This window comes from Lactuca saligna, chromosome 9 (genome assembly GCF_052625555.1).
Source record: "Lactuca saligna cultivar CGN05327 chromosome 9, ASM5262555v1, whole genome shotgun sequence".
NCBI classification, from domain to species: Eukaryota; Viridiplantae; Streptophyta; class Magnoliopsida; order Asterales; family Asteraceae; genus Lactuca; species Lactuca saligna.
In genome coordinates this window covers 126,803,436-126,821,883 of record NC_136425.1, presented here as the reverse complement: position 1 = coordinate 126,821,883, position 18,448 = coordinate 126,803,436, and the positions used below count along the sequence as shown (strand labels likewise).

At 40.0% G+C, this 18,448-nt stretch overlaps 1 long non-coding RNA gene across 7 annotated transcripts; it reads left to right on the top strand.

Annotated features, from left to right (window-relative positions):
- Window positions 1-5,729: 5,729 nt before the first annotated feature.
- Window positions 5,730-8,432, top strand: LOC145014990 (uncharacterized). 7 transcript variants are annotated; one of them, XR_013665692.1, is made up of 6 exons: window positions 5,730-6,441; window positions 6,544-6,589; window positions 6,837-6,930; window positions 7,144-7,292; window positions 7,913-8,106; window positions 8,207-8,432. It is a non-coding gene; the product is annotated as an uncharacterized LOC145014990 (long non-coding RNA). The 7 variants fall into 7 exon arrangements; XR_013665693.1 differs by having other exon boundaries at window positions 6,547-6,589; window positions 6,837-7,292; XR_013665694.1 differs by lacking the exon at window positions 6,837-6,930.
- The last annotated feature ends 10,016 nt before the right edge of the window (window positions 8,433-18,448 follow it).

Sequence of the window (18,448 nt, the reverse complement as noted above, 5' to 3'; positions counted from 1 at the left end):
TTTCACCTTGGAAAGGAGTCATTCGTTTTGGAAAACGGGGAAAACTGAACCCACGATATATTGGACCTTTCGAGATCGTTGCCCGAATATGTCCAGTGGCGTACAAACTGCAGCTACCCGCGGAGCTAAACAGTGTACACCCCGTGTTCCATGTCTCCAATCTAAACAAGTGCCTATCAGATGAAACACTCTTCATTCCCCTTGACGAGATTGAAATCAACGAGAGTCTCCTGTTCGTCGAAGAACTGGTTGAAATCATGGACAGGGAGGTGAAGCGTACTATGCAAAGCCGCATCCCGATCGTGAAAGTACGGTGGAACGCGAAGCGTGGGCCAGAATTCGCGTGGGAACGCGAAGACCAAATGAAGCAAAAGTATCGTCACCTATTCTAGCATTCTCAAATCTAGCTTTCAAAAGAATTTTGGGATGAAATTCCCTCTAACGGGGGGATGATGTCACAATTAGGAATTTTTGTGCCTTGTAACCAACACTTAAACCAAATTATGAATCAAAAACATAAGAGCATGTATGATGTATACTCTATGATAGCAGAACTTCAATCAAACACCCCATGCAAGCAATTCAAATAGTCATTAAGCAATTGCAAACCCTAGAAGTTCTTGTTTAAGTCCATTTTTGGACTAGGACTTCCTTATTGGGCCCAATGGACCAATAAGCTTCCAATTTGGCTATCTTGGGCTTAGAACTCTTAAATGAGCTCTAATTGGACCCACTTCCATTTAATTCAATATTTTTGGCCATATTGGGCCTAGAGGGTAATATATTAATTATATAAACCATTTTGGACCATAATTAACCTAATCTAGCGTAATAGGTCATAAAAATCACATTTATATATTTTAGGGCCAAAAATCATCTAACCTAGCTATAATATGGGCTCAAGGGAAAAAAGCCCAAAAACCTCCTCTCACCCTCCCCATTCTCGGCCCATGCCCAAAAGAAGAGGAGAGTTGACTTTGTGAGTGCCACCTCACAATTGTTCAAGGGACTTCCATGCAAGGAGACTCAAACATCCATGTACTCACATACTTCCATGACTAGCTAACTCTTTTTCTCTCTCTCTCTCTTTCTCTTGGCCGAGTCCAAGCACATACACACACATTTCACTCTTATTTCTCTCAAGGAAACTCTCTCATATCTCATCCATATTTCGAGATCTAAGGAGGATTCAAGGGGATTTTTACACAAAAAAAATCATCATCTAAGGTAAGAAATCTCTTAGATCCTTAAGCTATCTACTTCATTTCATCCAACAATCACCTCTTAATTCATTCAAACTCATGATCTAGCACCTAAGAAGTATCCAAGTTCGAAACCTTCCAAGGAAGGTTGCTAAGGCCGAATTTCTTTTCATTTTCTACCAAAAACCGAAACCACACCCAAAGGTGAGCTCCATACCCCCCTCTTTTTCGGTTTTTATAAGTTTTGTGTGGGAGAATACAAGCAAATGTGTAGATCTATGAGTATATGTATGCCTTGTCTGATTTTTATGCTTATATGTATGATCTTATGTGATTGTGATGTTTATACTAGTCAAAAGAACTTAAAAAAATCGAGATCTACAATAAGAAGAATGAAATAAGTATAAATTATACCATTTCACTATAATCAAGTCTAGAAAAATAACCTAGTTGGTTAATATGAACATTTTTGGACTTAAAACCCATTTTTGGGCTCAAAATGCCAAAAATACAAAACTAAGGGGCCCAAAATGACAAAATGTAAATTCTGAAGGTTGAGATGAGTCTAAACAGTTTCTAATATGTATTTTCTGAATATCAACACTTTCGAAGGGTTAAAAATATGAATTTTAAGCATAATGGGCCAAAATGGGCTTTTCGGCCCAATAAAGCCCCAAATTGCGAGATTTTTGATTTGGAGGGGCTGAAACTGCACATTTCTGTAAAACAGGGGATTACTTGTGTACTAAAACTATTTGAAGGGCCAAAAATGCTTTTCAAATTAAAAAGGGACCAAAGATGCAAAAAATTTCCATCTTGGGCAAAAATTGGAAAAGTTGCGAAAATGGAGGTTTCTACCGAGAAAAACTCATTTTAGAAGGACTCGAGCCGTTTATCAAGTAAATTTGTGCTAAAAATGTCTTTCCAATAAGTTTTGATACTAAAGTGTAAAGAAAAATAGTTTAAGGACTAAAATGGGAATTCTTTTATACACAAAGGGTTAGAAGTGTAAATTTTATCCAAGAAGGGGCTTAAAAAGATAAACTCTAATTCTTAAAACAGCAAACCCCTTAAAATAAAAATACGAGTACTACGTCTACCGGCGAAACGTAATAATAATTACACTTTCAACACCAATATTGTTACCAAACGAATTGATTCGGTCTCGAATCAATAACGAATCAAAAATCAATAAACAATGGTACTTCAATACACACGCGATAATTTACGAGAATTCAATACACAATATTTGGGCTCGAAAGTTTCAAATCGTGCTTATTGGGCCTAGCTAGCCCAATGACATGATCTTTAGGCCCGAAGGGAACGTGCTTACATGTTATTGGGCCTTATATGGCCTAATTCCGTGTAAAAGGACTTTCAATAGCTTTATTGTGCTGTTGGGCCCCAAGGGTCCTTTGGTACTGCTAGCAAAGTCGAGAAGTCAAATGCGTGTCGGGCCAAGTGCCTTTCGCATTCACGATAGCCTTGAACGACCTATGGAAATAACAGGGGCTTTGTACCCTCTTTTCTCCTCGGTTGTGGGGCTATGAGAAGTCAGGGTGGTTGGATTAAGTGAGTAGTACGGACGACACCTAAGGAATCGTTTGTATTTGCTAGTTGTAAACTAGTCATTTTCATTAATGCGTGATTATAACGACTCACAACCCATAATTAATCCAATGTCACCTGGAATTATCGAAAACAACGTCGTATCGGAATAACACAAACTAAGCCACGTAATTTGATGTATTGGGAAAACATTGGGTTTTCCCTAGGGAATTTAACACGCTTAACTATGTGATGTATACAAAGTTTAACAATTATTCACGTTTACAATAATCAACAAGCATACTTACGGATCTTCACACCTTTTTTTATATATACAACACTTTTTTTAGAAAATATCGGATTTTCTGTGGATTTCAAAACTATACAAATCATTTCTTTTCAAACCTTACTTATGAACTCGCCAACATTTCATATGTTGACGTTTTTCCAAAATACTTGTATTCTCAGGTAACAGGTAAATCGAAGAAAAAATGTATCCAGTGATGTCATACTGTTTGTTTAATTAGTATCGAACGGTTTATGTTTTGGGAATGTAATGTTTTGAACAATGTACTGAATGTAAACAATATCGGTTGTAATATTTCAATGCATGGTGACGAATGATGTTATGATTCATGTATACTCATTGTGATGGTATTCAATTGAGTCACAAGAGCCCTCGGACGTTTCCGCCGTCTGGTTCGGGGTGTGACATGTGAACCTACCAATGTTCCACAAGAATGTCTAGAATAGTCAGTTGTCGTCATCTATACTCTTTTAGATGACTAGTCACCCTTGGTATGATAGTACCTTAATGATTACGACCTCACCTTATGATAAAATACAGACAAGACTAAATCAAGTAGAATGATGTCATATGATTTAATCTAAAACATATATCTTAAATAGTTATAATAATTACACATAGAATTTAACCATTTAAATACATTATATGTCTGTGTAAGATGAAAGTAACTAAAGGGTCGTATTTACAGCAACTTGATGAAAAAAATATTATTTATAAGAATTTGATCATTGATAAATAAATATAATCCGTGTAATTAATTTGAAATTATTTATTTCATGGAAATATTGATTTTAAATGTTAAATATCAATACATGTCATAATATATATCATAAGGTATGATTTATTAAGTCGTGTACATCTTTTTTGACCAAAAAGGGTTGTTATCTTATATTAATTTATATGTGTTATAAGTTATAAATGTTAGAAGAGTTTTTATAGAAAAACTAGCTTCTTATTTTTATAAAATATTCAAGGAGATCATAAAGTCGACTTGTTTTTGATTAATTTATTCAAACACCATGCTCTTAGAAAGAATACCTAGTTGATTTGATAAAACATGGGTCTTAAAGTGCTAAGACCCATGGGATAAATGCTTTAAATAAGGACTTAAAATAAGTAATTTTCTCCCTTCTTTCATAGGCTAAAATCTAGGGATGATCAAAAACCGAATTGCGGACCGAAAAAACCTCATTAACTGCAACCGAAACAAAAACCGAATGTGCGGTTTTTAGTTTTATAAAAACCGAAAATTTAGGCACGGTGCGATTTTAGTTTTGCAAAAACCGTAAGAAACCGAACCGTACCGCACACACACACACACGCACACACACACACGCACACACACACACACACACAGATATATATATATATATATATATATATATATATATATATATATATATATATATATATATATATATAGGTTCAGGTTCATTTGACACCATACTAATTTTGTGAGACCGTAAAACCAAATCTAAAAATAATTTTAAACTACAAAATAAAAGGAAAAATCCAAAAAAAAAAAATTAACTATTATTTTCAGAACTTTATTTAACTATAAAAAAATAAATAAAAAAATACCGTTTTTTTTTTAAATACGTGAAATATGCTAATAGAATATTACACTGTACATATTTTAATATGATTTTTACAATGTTTAAAATATTCTACTAGATTTGCCAGATATGTATATATTCTACTAAAGTATGTAAAAAAAAACAGTATTTTTTTGTATTTATTTTTTATTTATTTTGTTATTTTTTTATTTATTTTTTGGAAAATATATATATTTCAAAAATAATATTGGAAAACAAAAATTTCAAAAAATTTCAATTATTTTGCATTTTAAAAATGTTTTTGTTTTATCTAATAAGTGAGTGGCTAGGATTGCGTCTTACGGTCTTATAAAATTAGACCGTCTCACATGAGCCTAACCCTATATATATATATATATATATATATATATATATATATATATATATATATATATATATATATATATATATATATTCACTAAAAAAATTATGAATTTTCTTTGAAAAGATTAAAATTTTAAAAATATATAATCAAAATTGGATGACGGAAATAAATAAAATTGAAGAATTTGAACAATTGTATACATATTACCCTCAGATTCTTAGTTACCCACTTTTTTCTTTAATATCTTTGTAATTCATTTTCTTAATTATCATTTTTACATTTTATATATATATATATATATATATATATATATATATATATATATATATATATATATATATATATATATATATATATATATATATTCAACTTTAGATATGTATAGCTCCAATCTCACTATTTACTTCCATATTTATTTTTTTGTTATAGACGCAATTTCCTTCATCCTCTTATTATACAATATATTAAATTTATCCACCCTTAGCTACAGTAAAGTGGCTAAGGGATGGCAAAAATGGTCCTTTAAGTATTCTTTGTTGGTAAAAATGGTCCTTTAAGTATTCTTTGTTGGTGTTTGGGACTTTTACTAAAAAAAATTTATTTTCTTTCCTGTTTTGATTTTTGATCCCTCAAATTTTTGTCCACTTTTTTATCTCTTTAGGGGGTGTTTTATAAAATGTTTCCACCGCTTTCGACGTGTCTTACACTTGATGATGCTTTAAAGGTATTTTCGGTTGTACGTGTCAATTAATCGATACTTCTCTTTCTTTGCTAAACTTCTTTCTTCTCCGTTTCACCTTCTTGCTGGTCCCTGGTTTCTTTCAAGTTTCACATAATGCTCCACCGCCTCTTCAAGTTACTAAAATTGAAAGAAACGGAGTTCACCTCATGCATCGTCGATTCCCTATCTGCTTTACTTCTCACCCGTATATCTTCGATCCTCTCATCCAATTACACACCACTTTTGAAGGATGACCCAATCTATTGTTCATATTACTGCTGCTCCACCCCAGCCTCCCACCGCCATCGACTGCAAATCGATTTCCTCATTTCTTCGTTCTGTCGCCGAAAATCGGTCTTTCTTAACAGATCTGATGGCCGATGTATCTCAGTTTTCTCTGAAATTGATGTTACAAAGTCGGTAAACGGAGAAGGGACTGAAATCAATGCTCTGGTAGTCGGCTTCCCCCTTCACCGTCCACCGCCTTTCTCCATCTTTTATCTTATGGTTCCTTTTCCGGCTTTCTGGATAGGCCAAACGATTCCATTGATGGTTTTGCTATCCTAAGTCGATTTCGTTCTCTCCGGTGATTATGACCACCATGCCACTGGAACCACTGATTTAAGACAAATAATTTCGATTATCACCAACACACCATACGAAGTTACGAACCATCGGTGGGTATTTTACCCGCGATGAAATCGATGTTTCTGGCCATGTGGTCGACAACACCGACGATTTCGGTACTCCTCATTGGTTGTTTCTCTTTCTTTTTCTCTTCTGAACAACAAATTAAGTTTTACTGAGTTTTCGTAATTTTTTTTGGATTGCTTCAATCGATTTAGAAGAGGTCACAACATGTGGAGATCGAATACGGCCAAATATGTTCAGGTATGATCGATTTATTATTTACTCTTCACACCAATTTGTTAGTTTCTTTCTCTTTGTTGTAAAATCTTCTTTTTGGTTATCATTTTCAGAATGGTTTATCGGTTTTGGTTTTCGTGTTCCTTTGTTAAATAATCTAAACGAATGGTGGTCAATCTGTTCTTAAATAAATGAAAAAAACTAATCACAACTTGTTTGATAAAATTGGTATTATCTACTGTAATTTTTGCCTTAAATTTGCGATTTTTAGATGGATATGGAGACCCCGACGATGAACATCTTCAAAGATTGCATTAGTTATGTGCCTGTTTCCATCAACGATTGATTGGATATGTGGTCATTTGGTGGGTTGCATATTTGGTCCTTGTATTTATCACAGTTACCCAGTACCAATGTCGCATGTTGATTTCTGCTTCAAAATTATACGTTCCTGTGTTGATTTCCTTCTTTTTTTACATTTCTAATATATCTTATAGTAATACCCAATTTGCCCTCATTTTGTTCTCCTTCTATGTATGTATAAGTATACATTTGGTGCTTTTATTTGTTATTTCCAGGGTCACTGGACAAGATTTACTGAGCCAGTAGGGGGGAGGCTATCATATAAACCTCCCATTTATGACATCAATGATCCAGATCTGTATATTCCATTAACGGGTTTTTGAAGATATGTTGTTCTTGCTTCGCAGTGAGACTTCAAAAAAAAGTAAGTATAAGCTTAACCATACTATAGCATGTTATTTTTAGTTATATTGAGGCTTGAGAGAACAAAATTCTGACCTGTTTATGCAAAATGGTTGATTTGGTTTGTATTTTATGACCAATGGGTCAAATGGGCAAAAACCTTGATGATTTGGCAAAAACTTAAACAGGTAGAAAGTTGACCAAAATGTATTGAAATGATTTTTATTCTAATATGTTTTAATCAATTTTTAAGTCCTTTCGTATTATCTTCATACCCTACCTCATAATTAAGTCTGGGGTAGCTGACTTCTACTGCATGCTGATCGTAGACATGTGTTATAAAAGAAGTAACTTCAATTTGAGTTCTCATTTTGTAACCTGAACTCCCAAATATTTGCTTTTCCTACAATTATGATCGAATTACCTATGTTTGTAGATTTTAAGAGGTCTGATGCAATATATAATAATAGATTTCTATGGCTTGTATTTTCAAAATTTTGTTTTTGAATTTTTAAATTTTATGTTGTAAAAATATTAGACTGACCAAATTGTTGGGTTTGCTACATTATAATATACCAATTTATGACCAAACTGCCCCTGCATTTTTTGCTACAATTATGACCAAATTTCCCCTGCAATTAGGTCATTTATTTCAATTTTATGGATCATTTGTCCATCATCTTTTCTACAAGTACAAAATCCTCAAGAACCACCGATAATGCAATCATGCCCATCAATTCATTAGCTTAAAGAGCTACCTTCTTTATGGGAGAATCCATTATCAACCACCACTTCTTGGAAGCCATGTGCTGAAAGACGCATTGGTGCAATTTCAGGTAAACCTTAAACCTATACAGAGCTCTATGTGGATTCTTTATCATGATTATCCATGAGACCAACATTCTTATATAGTCGTTTGTTCTTGGTTGTTTACAGATGTTCCCGAGTTAAATGAAAATGCAACTCTTATTCTGCCAGTGTTAAAACACGACCAGCTTTGGAAAGACCATACGTGAGTTATATATTTATTATTTAGCCTGTTCTTGATTCCCATGTTTGCTTATGAATTTAACATTTTTCCTTTTTATGAAATTTGAGGACATATTTGACTTGGATCATTTCATTGACTACTTTAATGATGAAGTCCAAATTATGTGTGATATTCCATCATGGTTCACTGATAAATCGGAGCTATTCACAACCATAAGGTTGAACAAATATAAAAAAGAGAACCTTTAATATTTTATGCATTTATTACATAGTTTGCTAAAAAAATTGTATGCACCAACACAATTGTCTTGCAGTTACCTTCATGTATGGAAGATGTTGTAACACCGAAAATTTCAAACAAATTTTTCAATTTTTATAAAACATAATTCCATCGATATTCATAAAAACAACCATTTTAATTATCCAACAAAACAGTACAAAATCCCAAGATCATAATATCAAGCTCCGAACGTGTGTGTATACGGATCAAGTCGGCGCCTTCCCGCGGTCATCACTAGTACCTGAAACAAATAACATCAACACTGTAAGCACAAGGCTTAGTGAGTTCCCCAAAATACTACATATAACACATATTAGCCACTCGAGGCTATAACTCTGTGGGTCCGTGCACCCAAACTCTGTGAACCCTCAGGTTCTAACTCTGTGAACCTTCCGGTTCTAACTCTGTAAACATGCACAGCATCAATCACATAGAAGTAATGCAGTACAACACATAACATACATAGCATAAAAATACTCTATCACATAACTCTGGTTACCTACTCAAGGTAAAGTATAGTGAGAAGACTCACCTCGCGTGTCTCGGTAAATCGTAAACCTGAAATCGCTAATCACTCGACCTGTCGAGCTGTCGTCCCCCTATAGCACAATACACCTCTAATTAACACTTTCCCAACTAGGGTTGACCACACTATAACAAGTCAATCTAGATCAACGCTGGTCAACGGTCAACGGTCAACTTTGACCGGACTCGGCGAGTGCACTATAGCGACTCGGCGAGTCTGAGCGTATGCACCAATTTCCTGGAACCCTCCCCTGACACGTCAAGCATTCACTCATCTCGACGAGTTCCACCTGGTTACGAGTTGTGGGGCCACCACGACTCAACTTGCCGAGTCTCAAGAACAACTCGACGAGTCCAGTTAGACTCAGTCCACCTGTCCATTCTGACTCCCCCTTGACTCACTGAGTCCACCTTTCCCAACTCGGCGAGGCCACTCACAGTGTGGTCGGGCAACATTCATGCTACTCGCCGAGTCTGTTCTTCGGACTCGGCGAGTCCATGCCATGCACTGACTCAATGTTGCTCTAAAGGTCAGATCCAGTCCATTAATCCATAGATTCAGTCCCTCCAAGCTCATTTAGCACGTAAAGTTACAATCTTGATGCACATACAACCTCTATATGACCATATATGATGTTTTTGACTCAAATACTACAACACAAGGTCAAAGACTCCATTGTCACCCATAAAGCTTGATGAGTGAGGCTCTCTGGACCTCTATGGATCCAGATCCATAACCTCAACTCAAGGAGGGAACCAATGGGCATCAAATCCTCCCATAAATGACCATCATAAGCCCTAAATTGCATAATACTTCACTAAACAGAAAATGGTTCGAGATAATACCTCTAGAGTGATGATCTAAGCTCCAAATCCACGAAATAGCAACCTCCTTTGCTTCCTCCTGCCTAGAGTCCCCTTCTTCTTGCTAAATAACACACACAAGGTCAAGAAATGTCCCTTTCTCTTCACAAATCGCTCAAGAACACAAGGGTCACTCACTGAGGGTTGGGTGAGCACAAATGACGGCCATAAGGCCCTTTAAATAGGCCTCAAACCCGGAAATTTAGGGTTTCATTACACAGCGCAGACTCGCCGAGTCCATATCCTGGACTCGTCGAGTCCAGGCGCGCTCCATCGTCCAAATCCGCGTCCCTACTCGGTGAGTCTGAGCTCCAACTCGCCGAGTCCCCCTCACAATACCACAAAATTAAATTTACAAGATACCTGGTAAAAATCCGGATGTTACAGATGGGTTTCACATTAATCGAGTGGGAAATAATTTCAACTACAATGATCACAATTTACGTTTTTACCCTTTTAGTTACTTTCTGCATATTTACAGAAAGACAATATAAAAGTAATTGTATTTTCTTTTATATATGTGATATCTTTATTGCTTACTTTCTACTTTGATTTGTTTGATATATCATTTTTCGGCTAAAGCTGGACATATTTTTCATCTATGCTGATAAAATTCCAAACGCCAAAACAAGCCACACAAGATGTATCGAAAAAACGACAACTTCGGACCAGAAAGACTTTCTTGCCCTTCCTTCTGGCAATTCATATGATGTTATGTGTTGTATATTTCAATTATATATATTCCAATTTTTGTATGTTGCAGACACCAGATTTTCCATTTTGTAGCAATATGTTCAGTCTCAGTTATCACATGTATCCTGGTATAGATTTCTACAGTCTCTTAAGCATAAGGTTCCGAATAATCATCATCCCATTTAATATTTATATTTATTTACTCCATCTATTCATTTTCCAGTAATTATTCTTTGTTTTTTCCATTAGGTTAAGGATTTAACAGATCTTGCCATTGTCTATATGGATAATCTCAATGATTCACAATGCATGTAAGTTATAAGTTTACCATTGTTTTCACTTTTCACTTTTCACATAACACACAGATATAAAATTAATTTAAATCTTTTTTAAACTGATTGCAGATGTTTTTTATCATTTATTAATTATTTTCTTTTTTTATATTATTAGTGATTAAATAGGTAGGTGGGTTGACCTTGGTATTGATGCTCGGAAATATACACATGAACTTATGTCAAATTCAGTAAGTGCAATCCAAGATGAACCAATACAATGGTATGGTGGGTGGAATTATAACAACTAGGACGGATTATTAATTACCATGGCATGAAAAAAAGCTGAAACCTAAAAGCCAAGGATAAGGGCGATGGACGCACATACAGAAAAAGAGAGGCTTGCCATTTCGGATGTTGGCTGAACATGAAAGAGCCTTCTACCATTAAACCAATTTTTTACATCTCCATGATTTTAGTTTTTATTTATATATTCATCTCTTTTGGTGATTGGTGCAACTATGCTAAATATTTAACCATCAGTAACACTCCAACAAACTTCTTTCAAAGAAAAACGACCCTTATATGTATATGTGATCAAGATTCTGTTCAAGAACCATTTCTTTTGGGAAAGTACACATGCTATGTATATGTAATCAGGGTTGGTCTACAAATGAATTTAAATTAAATACAAAAAAATTATATTTTATGCACTTAAATTGTAACACAAAGGGGTCCCTATATTACAACATACTACAACATATTTTTGTATTTATAAATGGGCGAAACGTAGATAATAGAAACATATTTTACTGTAGCTACCGATTAGAACAATGAACTATATTTCCACACAAAAACGACAACCTCCGACCCCCGCAACGCGGGGGTCACCTATCTAGTTTTGATTAAAATTTCTTATTGTTTGCACGCCTCGTTTTTGTGGGAGCTTAGAGTTTACTTCCTTTCTTCATGCTTGATTTTTTGGTGCTGAGCTAGATCGGCTTTGTAGCATCTTGTTCCCGGCACATATTTCTTGTAATTAAAATTCATAATTAATGCATTTTTGCCTTGGACTCGGCGAGTTGATGGGCCAACTCGCCGAGTAGGAGTGGGATAAGGTGCGTGGACTGAACTTTGGACTCGGCGAGTCGGTCCCCGGACTCGGCGAGTGGGCAAAAACCCTAATCCGGGTGTTTGCACCTTATTTAAACGCTCTAACTTGGCCTCCTTTGTCCCTAATACTTCCAGAGAGCTCTAAAGCGAAACCCTAGCCCCCATATTGTTCTTGAGAGTGTTTTTGGCTTTGTGAAGAAGGTTTGGAGCTTAGAAGAAGAAGGAAGAGGTTGAACTGTGCAAGGAGGGCAGATAGATCCGGAATCTACACTGTGAGGAGCTTCCATTCAGGTAGAAAAGTTCTTACCTTGATCACTAGTTCATTAGATCCCCCTTTTGTCCCAAATTAGTGGTTTTCAGGTCCTAAAACCTCAAGTTCCATGTGTTAGTGCTCTATGTTCTGAAAGGACTCCAGATTTGGAACTTATGAGCGTATTAGAAGTATAAAGTTTATGTGGTTGAAGTGATTAAGGTCCCCATTGAGTGTATGACCTCATTAAGAGCTTGGTTTTGCCTTTTTGAGCTTATAGGGTCATGCATGCACGTAAAGTTTGCAACTTTACGTAATAAGCATGCTCAAGGAACATGGATCTATGGTTTGGAAGCGTTGCATGTCTCAGATTTGGCCGATATGGGAAATGGATCATAGGGAAGGGAACTCGGTGAGTTCTATGAAGGTGGCCTTAGACTTGGCGAGTTGGATGAACAACTCGGCGATTCATATAAATATTGCTTGGAAATGGGTCATCAGGGTTGAATAATCTTAGAGTGCTGGATTTGGCCCTATTGCGCAGCTCTTGTTTGAGTCTAACCGTTGTAGGGGCGAGTTTGTTACTCGAAGGATTATCTGAGCCTCATCACATGTGATGGTATTCAGGTAATAGCTAAGTGGCATTACACGGAAGCCTTCAGCAGCTGAGGACCGGGTAGGGTGGAGTCAGATATTTCCCTAGGGCAAGCCTAGGATGAGTATAGCAGTGATCAACAGTAGTGAAAGGGATCTGGTGGAGTCGAGGCAGTCCTTGAAGAAGGTACAGATAGATGTGGAAGGAAGTATGGGTCCGTACTACTGAAAGCAGAGGATCCGTACCCGAATCAAGGAAGGCCAAGATAAGACGAGGGAGTTTTTAGATATGAGGCAGACGACGGAGACTGTGGCAGAGATCACCGCCAAGTTCCAGGAGAGGGTGTTGTTGGTGCCCCAGTACGCGGGTGATGAGGATATGAGGAGGACCCGCTATCATGACATGCTACGAGCTGATATTTGGGAGCATGTCAGTTTTTTAGCTTGCCCTACCCTAGACTCTATGATTGCCAGGGCGAGGGAGAGGGAGATAGATCTGGAGCACATACGGAAGAGGAAGACAGAGGAGGGATAGACAGGAGGGGCTTCAGGGAAGAAGCCCAAGGGATCAGATGGTAGGTCGAAAGGCCAGTCAGGACCGAGCCGCTGCAGGAAATACGGCATGCCTCATGAGGGGGCATGTAGACTGGGATCGTCGGGCTGCTATAAGTGCGGCAAGACGGGGCATTTCAGCAGGGATTGTACCGCCCCTGCATCTGTGATACAGACATCTGAGTTGCTGTGTTTTCACTGCAACCAGAGGGGCCACAAGAAGGCCAATTGCCCTCAGTTGACAGCAACCGCGCCAGTAAAGGCGCCAGCTCTAGCGACCATGCGGATCACTGATGGCCGGCAGGGCAAGGTAGAGGCTCCAGTGGTGAGGAGCCGAGCATTTCAGCTGACTACCGAGGAGGCACGCGCCACCACCCGATGTGGTGACGGGTATATGATTCTTTCCCTCTATTTCATTTTCATGTTGTTATGTTATTGATATTTGCTCTATGTATATGCTTTAGGATCGTTCCATGTGAACGGTATCCCTATTCAGGTGTTGTTTGACTCGGGTGCCACTCGATCGTTTGTTTCTCTTGCGCTTAGCAAGAAGTATACTGAGTCTCCAGGCATGTTGGATTGACCTTTAGAGGTAGAGATCGCTGATGATCGATCGGTGCGGGCATCAGCGGTGTTCAGAGATTATGTTCTGAGGTTATTCGAGGAGCGCTACTTGGTGGATTTGGTTCCCATTCCGTTGCGTGGGAACAAGGTGATTATAGGCATGGATTGGTTGAGCCCTAATGGGGCGGTGATAGATTACGCACAGCAACTAGTGCGAATTAGGACCCCAAGTGGGGGAGAGTTGGTGATCCACGACGAGAGGCCACAACGTGGACCCACAGTATGTTAAGCAGCGAGATCCAGGCGCTACCTTCAGCAGGGTTGCACGGGATATGTCGCGTATGTTGTGGATACCTAGGAGGCGGGTAAGGCGACGGTGAACGAGGTTCCATTGGTGTGAGACTACGCTGATGTGTTCCCGGAGGAGCTTCCTGGAATACCTCCGGCTCTTGGAATACCTCCAGAGTGACAGGTAGAGTTTAAGATTGACCTAGTTCCTGGTGCGGCTCCGATAGCCATGGCACCGTATCGGTTGGCTCCTCCTGAGATGCAGGAGTTATCTACACAGCTACAGGAGCTGTTAGACAAGGGATTCATTAGACCGAGCAGTTCACCTTAGGGAGCCCCGATCCTGTTTGTGAAAAAGAAGGACTGGTCGCATCGGATGTGTATAGATTACTGGGAGCTGAACAAGGTAACGGTGAAGAACCGTTACCCACTCCCGAGGATTGACGACCTCTTTGATCATTTGCAAGGAGGATCTTCGTTCTCCAAGATCGATTTGCGTTCAGGTTATCATCAGATGAGGGTCAGAGAGGAGGATGTGCAGAAGACCGCGTTTTGAACGCATTATGGCCATTATGAGTTTGTGGTGATGCCGTTCGGGCTCACCAATTCTCCTGCCGCATTCATGGACCTCATGAACCATGTGTGCAGACTGATGTTGGATCGGTCTGTGATAGTTTTCATCGATGATATCTTGGTTTACTCCAAGACGCATGAGGAGCACGAGGAGCACCAACGAGAGGTGCTAGAGACATTGAGGAGGGAGAGCTTTATGCCATGTTCTCCAAGTGTGAGTTCTGGTTGCGCGAGGTGCAGTTTCTGGGGCACCTAGTCAACCATGACGGGATTTCAGTAGATCCGGCCAAAGTGGAGGCTGTGATGAGATGGGAGGTTCCGAAGTCTCCATCCGAGATTCGGAGTTTCCTGGGATTAGCAGGCTATTATCGGAGATTCATCCAGGATTTCTCCAAGATATTCGTACCATTGACCAGGCTAACAAGGAAGGTCGTGGTCTTTCGTTGGGGGCCTGATCAGCAGGAAGTGTTCGAGACACTGAGACGGAGATTGTGCGAGGTGCCAATCTTAGCCCTACCAGAGGGCATAGAGGATTTTGTTGTGTACTGCGATGCGTCCATCTTAGGTTTGGGCGCGGTATTGATGCAAAGAAGGCATGTCATCACCTACGTGTCGAGGCAGCTGAAGCCTCACGAGGCGAATTACCCGACACATGACTTGGAGCTGGGGGGCGGTTATATTCGCCCTCAAGATTTGGCGTCATTACCTCTATGGGGTTCGCTGTACCATTTACACGGACCATAAGAGTTTGAGGTACCTCATGGATCAACCGAATCTAAACATGAGGCAGCGGTGGTGGTTGGATGTGGTAAAGTATTACGATTGTGATATCCTTTATCACCCATGGAAGGCCAATGTGGTGGCCAACGCGCTTAGCCGTAAGGCAGCACCGATCCGAGAAATCTGTCTACAGATGACAGTAGTGTCTCCGCTATTGGAGCGGATTCGGGAGGCTCAACAGGAGGCTATGAAGGAGGAGCATCGGAATAGTGAGCGGATTGTGGGGCAGGTTTCCTCCTTCGAATATGATAGCCGAGGGTTATTGACTCTTCACCGTAGGGTGTGGGTCCCTTATCTTGGTGGCGTGTTTCAGGTTCTGATTGAGGAGGCGCACAAATCTCGGTTCTCCATTCATCCCAGGGCAACGAAGATGTATAGGGGTCTTCATCTAGACTATTGGTGGCCCTGCATGAAGCGGGATGTGGCTTGGTACGTCGAGCGGTGCTTAACCTGCAGGAAGGTCAAGGCCGAGCATCAGAGACCGAACGACAAGATGCAGCCGTTGGATATCCCATTGTGAAAATGGGAAGATCTTACGATGGATTTTATCACAAAGCTTCCCAGAACTGCGCGAGGAGTAGATTCGATTTGGGTCATCGTAGATCGATTGACCAAGAGCGCCCATTTTATTCCGATCCAGGAGAGTATCTCGCCCGAAAAGTTGGACGATATCTATATCAGGGAGATAGTGGCGCGGCACGGGGTGCCGGTGTTAGTGATATCAGAAAGAGATGTACGGATCACTTCCAGGTTTTGGAAGAAGTTTCATGATGAGTTGGGCACTCGTCTGCATTTTAGTTCCGCCTTTCACCTGCAAATAGATGGTTAGAGCGAGCGGACCATCCAAACTCTGGAGGATATGTTGCAGGCGTGCGTGCTAGACTTCGGTGGCGGTTGGGATACCTATCTTCCTTTAGCTGAGTTCTCATACAACAACAGCTACCACGCGAGTATTGACCGTCCTCCCTTCGAGATGTTGTACGGACGGAGATGCAAGACCCCGATATGTTGGGGAGAGGTTGGCTAGAGGGTCATGGGAAGCACCGAAGTCGTGCTCCAGACGACAGAGAAGATTCAGCAGGTCCGGAGCAGGCTTCAGACTGCTCAGAGTCGGTAGAAAAGTTATGCCGACAAGCGCCGTTTAGACATGGAATTCCAAGTCGGGGATATCGTTCTTCTGAAAGTGTCGCCATGGAAAGGCATCATCCGATTCAGAAAGCGAGGAAAGTTAGGCCCAAGGTACATCGGTCCATTCAGGGTTGTAGCCCGGGTAGGCAAGGTGGCGTATAGGTTGGATCTGCCATCCGAACTCAGCTAGATCCACAACACTTTCCACGTTTCTCAGTTGCGGAAGTGTTTGGTGGACGACTTGGCAGTGGTGCCTTTGGAGGATATTTAGGTCGAAGACAGCCTGAATTACATCGAGCGGCCTGTGGCAATCCTCGACAGGAAGTCGAAGGATCTGAGGAACAAAAGGGTGGAACTTGTGAAGGTGCAATGGCAGCACCGGAAGGGATCGGAGTGGACTTGGGAGCCGGTGGAAGAGATGATGGAGCACTACCGCGAACTGTTTCAGGATCGAGCAGCAGACTTCGAGGACGAAGTCTAAAATAAGTGGGAAAGATTTGTAGCACCTGGTTCCCGGTACGTATTTCTTGTAATTAAAATTCATAATTAATGCATTTTTGCCTTGAACTCAGCGATTTGATGGGCCAACTCACTGAGTATTAGTGCGATAAGGCGCGGGGACTGAACTTTGGATTCAGCGAGTCGGTCCCCGGACTCGGTGAGTAGACCCTGTTTGGGCAAAAACCCTAATCCGGGTGTTTGCACCCTATTTAAACACTCTAACTTGGCCTCCTTTGTCCCTAACACTTCCAGAGAGCTGTAGAGAGAAACCCTAGCCCCCATATTGTTCTAGAGAGTGTTTTTGGCTTTGTGAAGAAGGTTTGGAGCTTAGAAGAAGAAGGAAGAGGTTGAACTGTGCAAGGAGGGGACATAGATCCGGAATCTACACTGTGAGGAGCTTCCATTCAGGTAGAAAAGTTCTTACCTTGATCACTAGTTCATTAGATCCCCTTTTTGTCCCAAATTAGTGGTTTTCAAGCCCTAAAACCTCAAGCTCCATGTGTTAATGCTCTATGTTCTTAAAGGACTCCAGATTTGGACCTTATGGGCGTATTAGAAGTATAAAGTTTATGTGGTTGAAGTGATTGAGATCCCCATTGAGTGTATGACCTATTAAGAGCTTGGTTTTGCCTTTTTGAGCTTATAGGGCCATGCATGCACGTAAAGTTTGCAACTTTATGTAATAAGCATGCTCAAGGAACATGGGTCTATGGTTTGGAAGCGTTGCATGTCTCAGATTTGGTCGGTATGGGAAATGGGTCATAGGGACTCGGTGAGTCCCAAGGAGGAACTCGGCGAGTTCTATGAAGGTGTCCTTAGACTCGGCGAGTTGGATGAACAACTCGGTGAGTCATATGAATATTGCTTGGAACTCGACGGGTTGTTCTTCAAACTCGGCGAGTTGTTCTTGGACTTGGCGAGTCGGATCGCGAGTCGGTTCTATAGTCCCAAGTAGTGAGTTAAGGGTGACTCAGTGAGTGGGAAGAAGGACTTGGCGTGCATGACCGAGTTAGTGGGAGAAGGACTCAGCGAGTCAGTGCCATGACTCGGCGAGTCCAGTCAACTGGAAGTTAACCTTGACCAAGGAGTTGACATTGGACCAGGGGTGGGTCAGTCATCTGACCTAAGGGTGTGTATGAGAGGCTAACATATGTTTATGATTTATGCCCGGAGGATTTGCGATTCAGCAGTCAGACGCTTAGCAAGTAGAC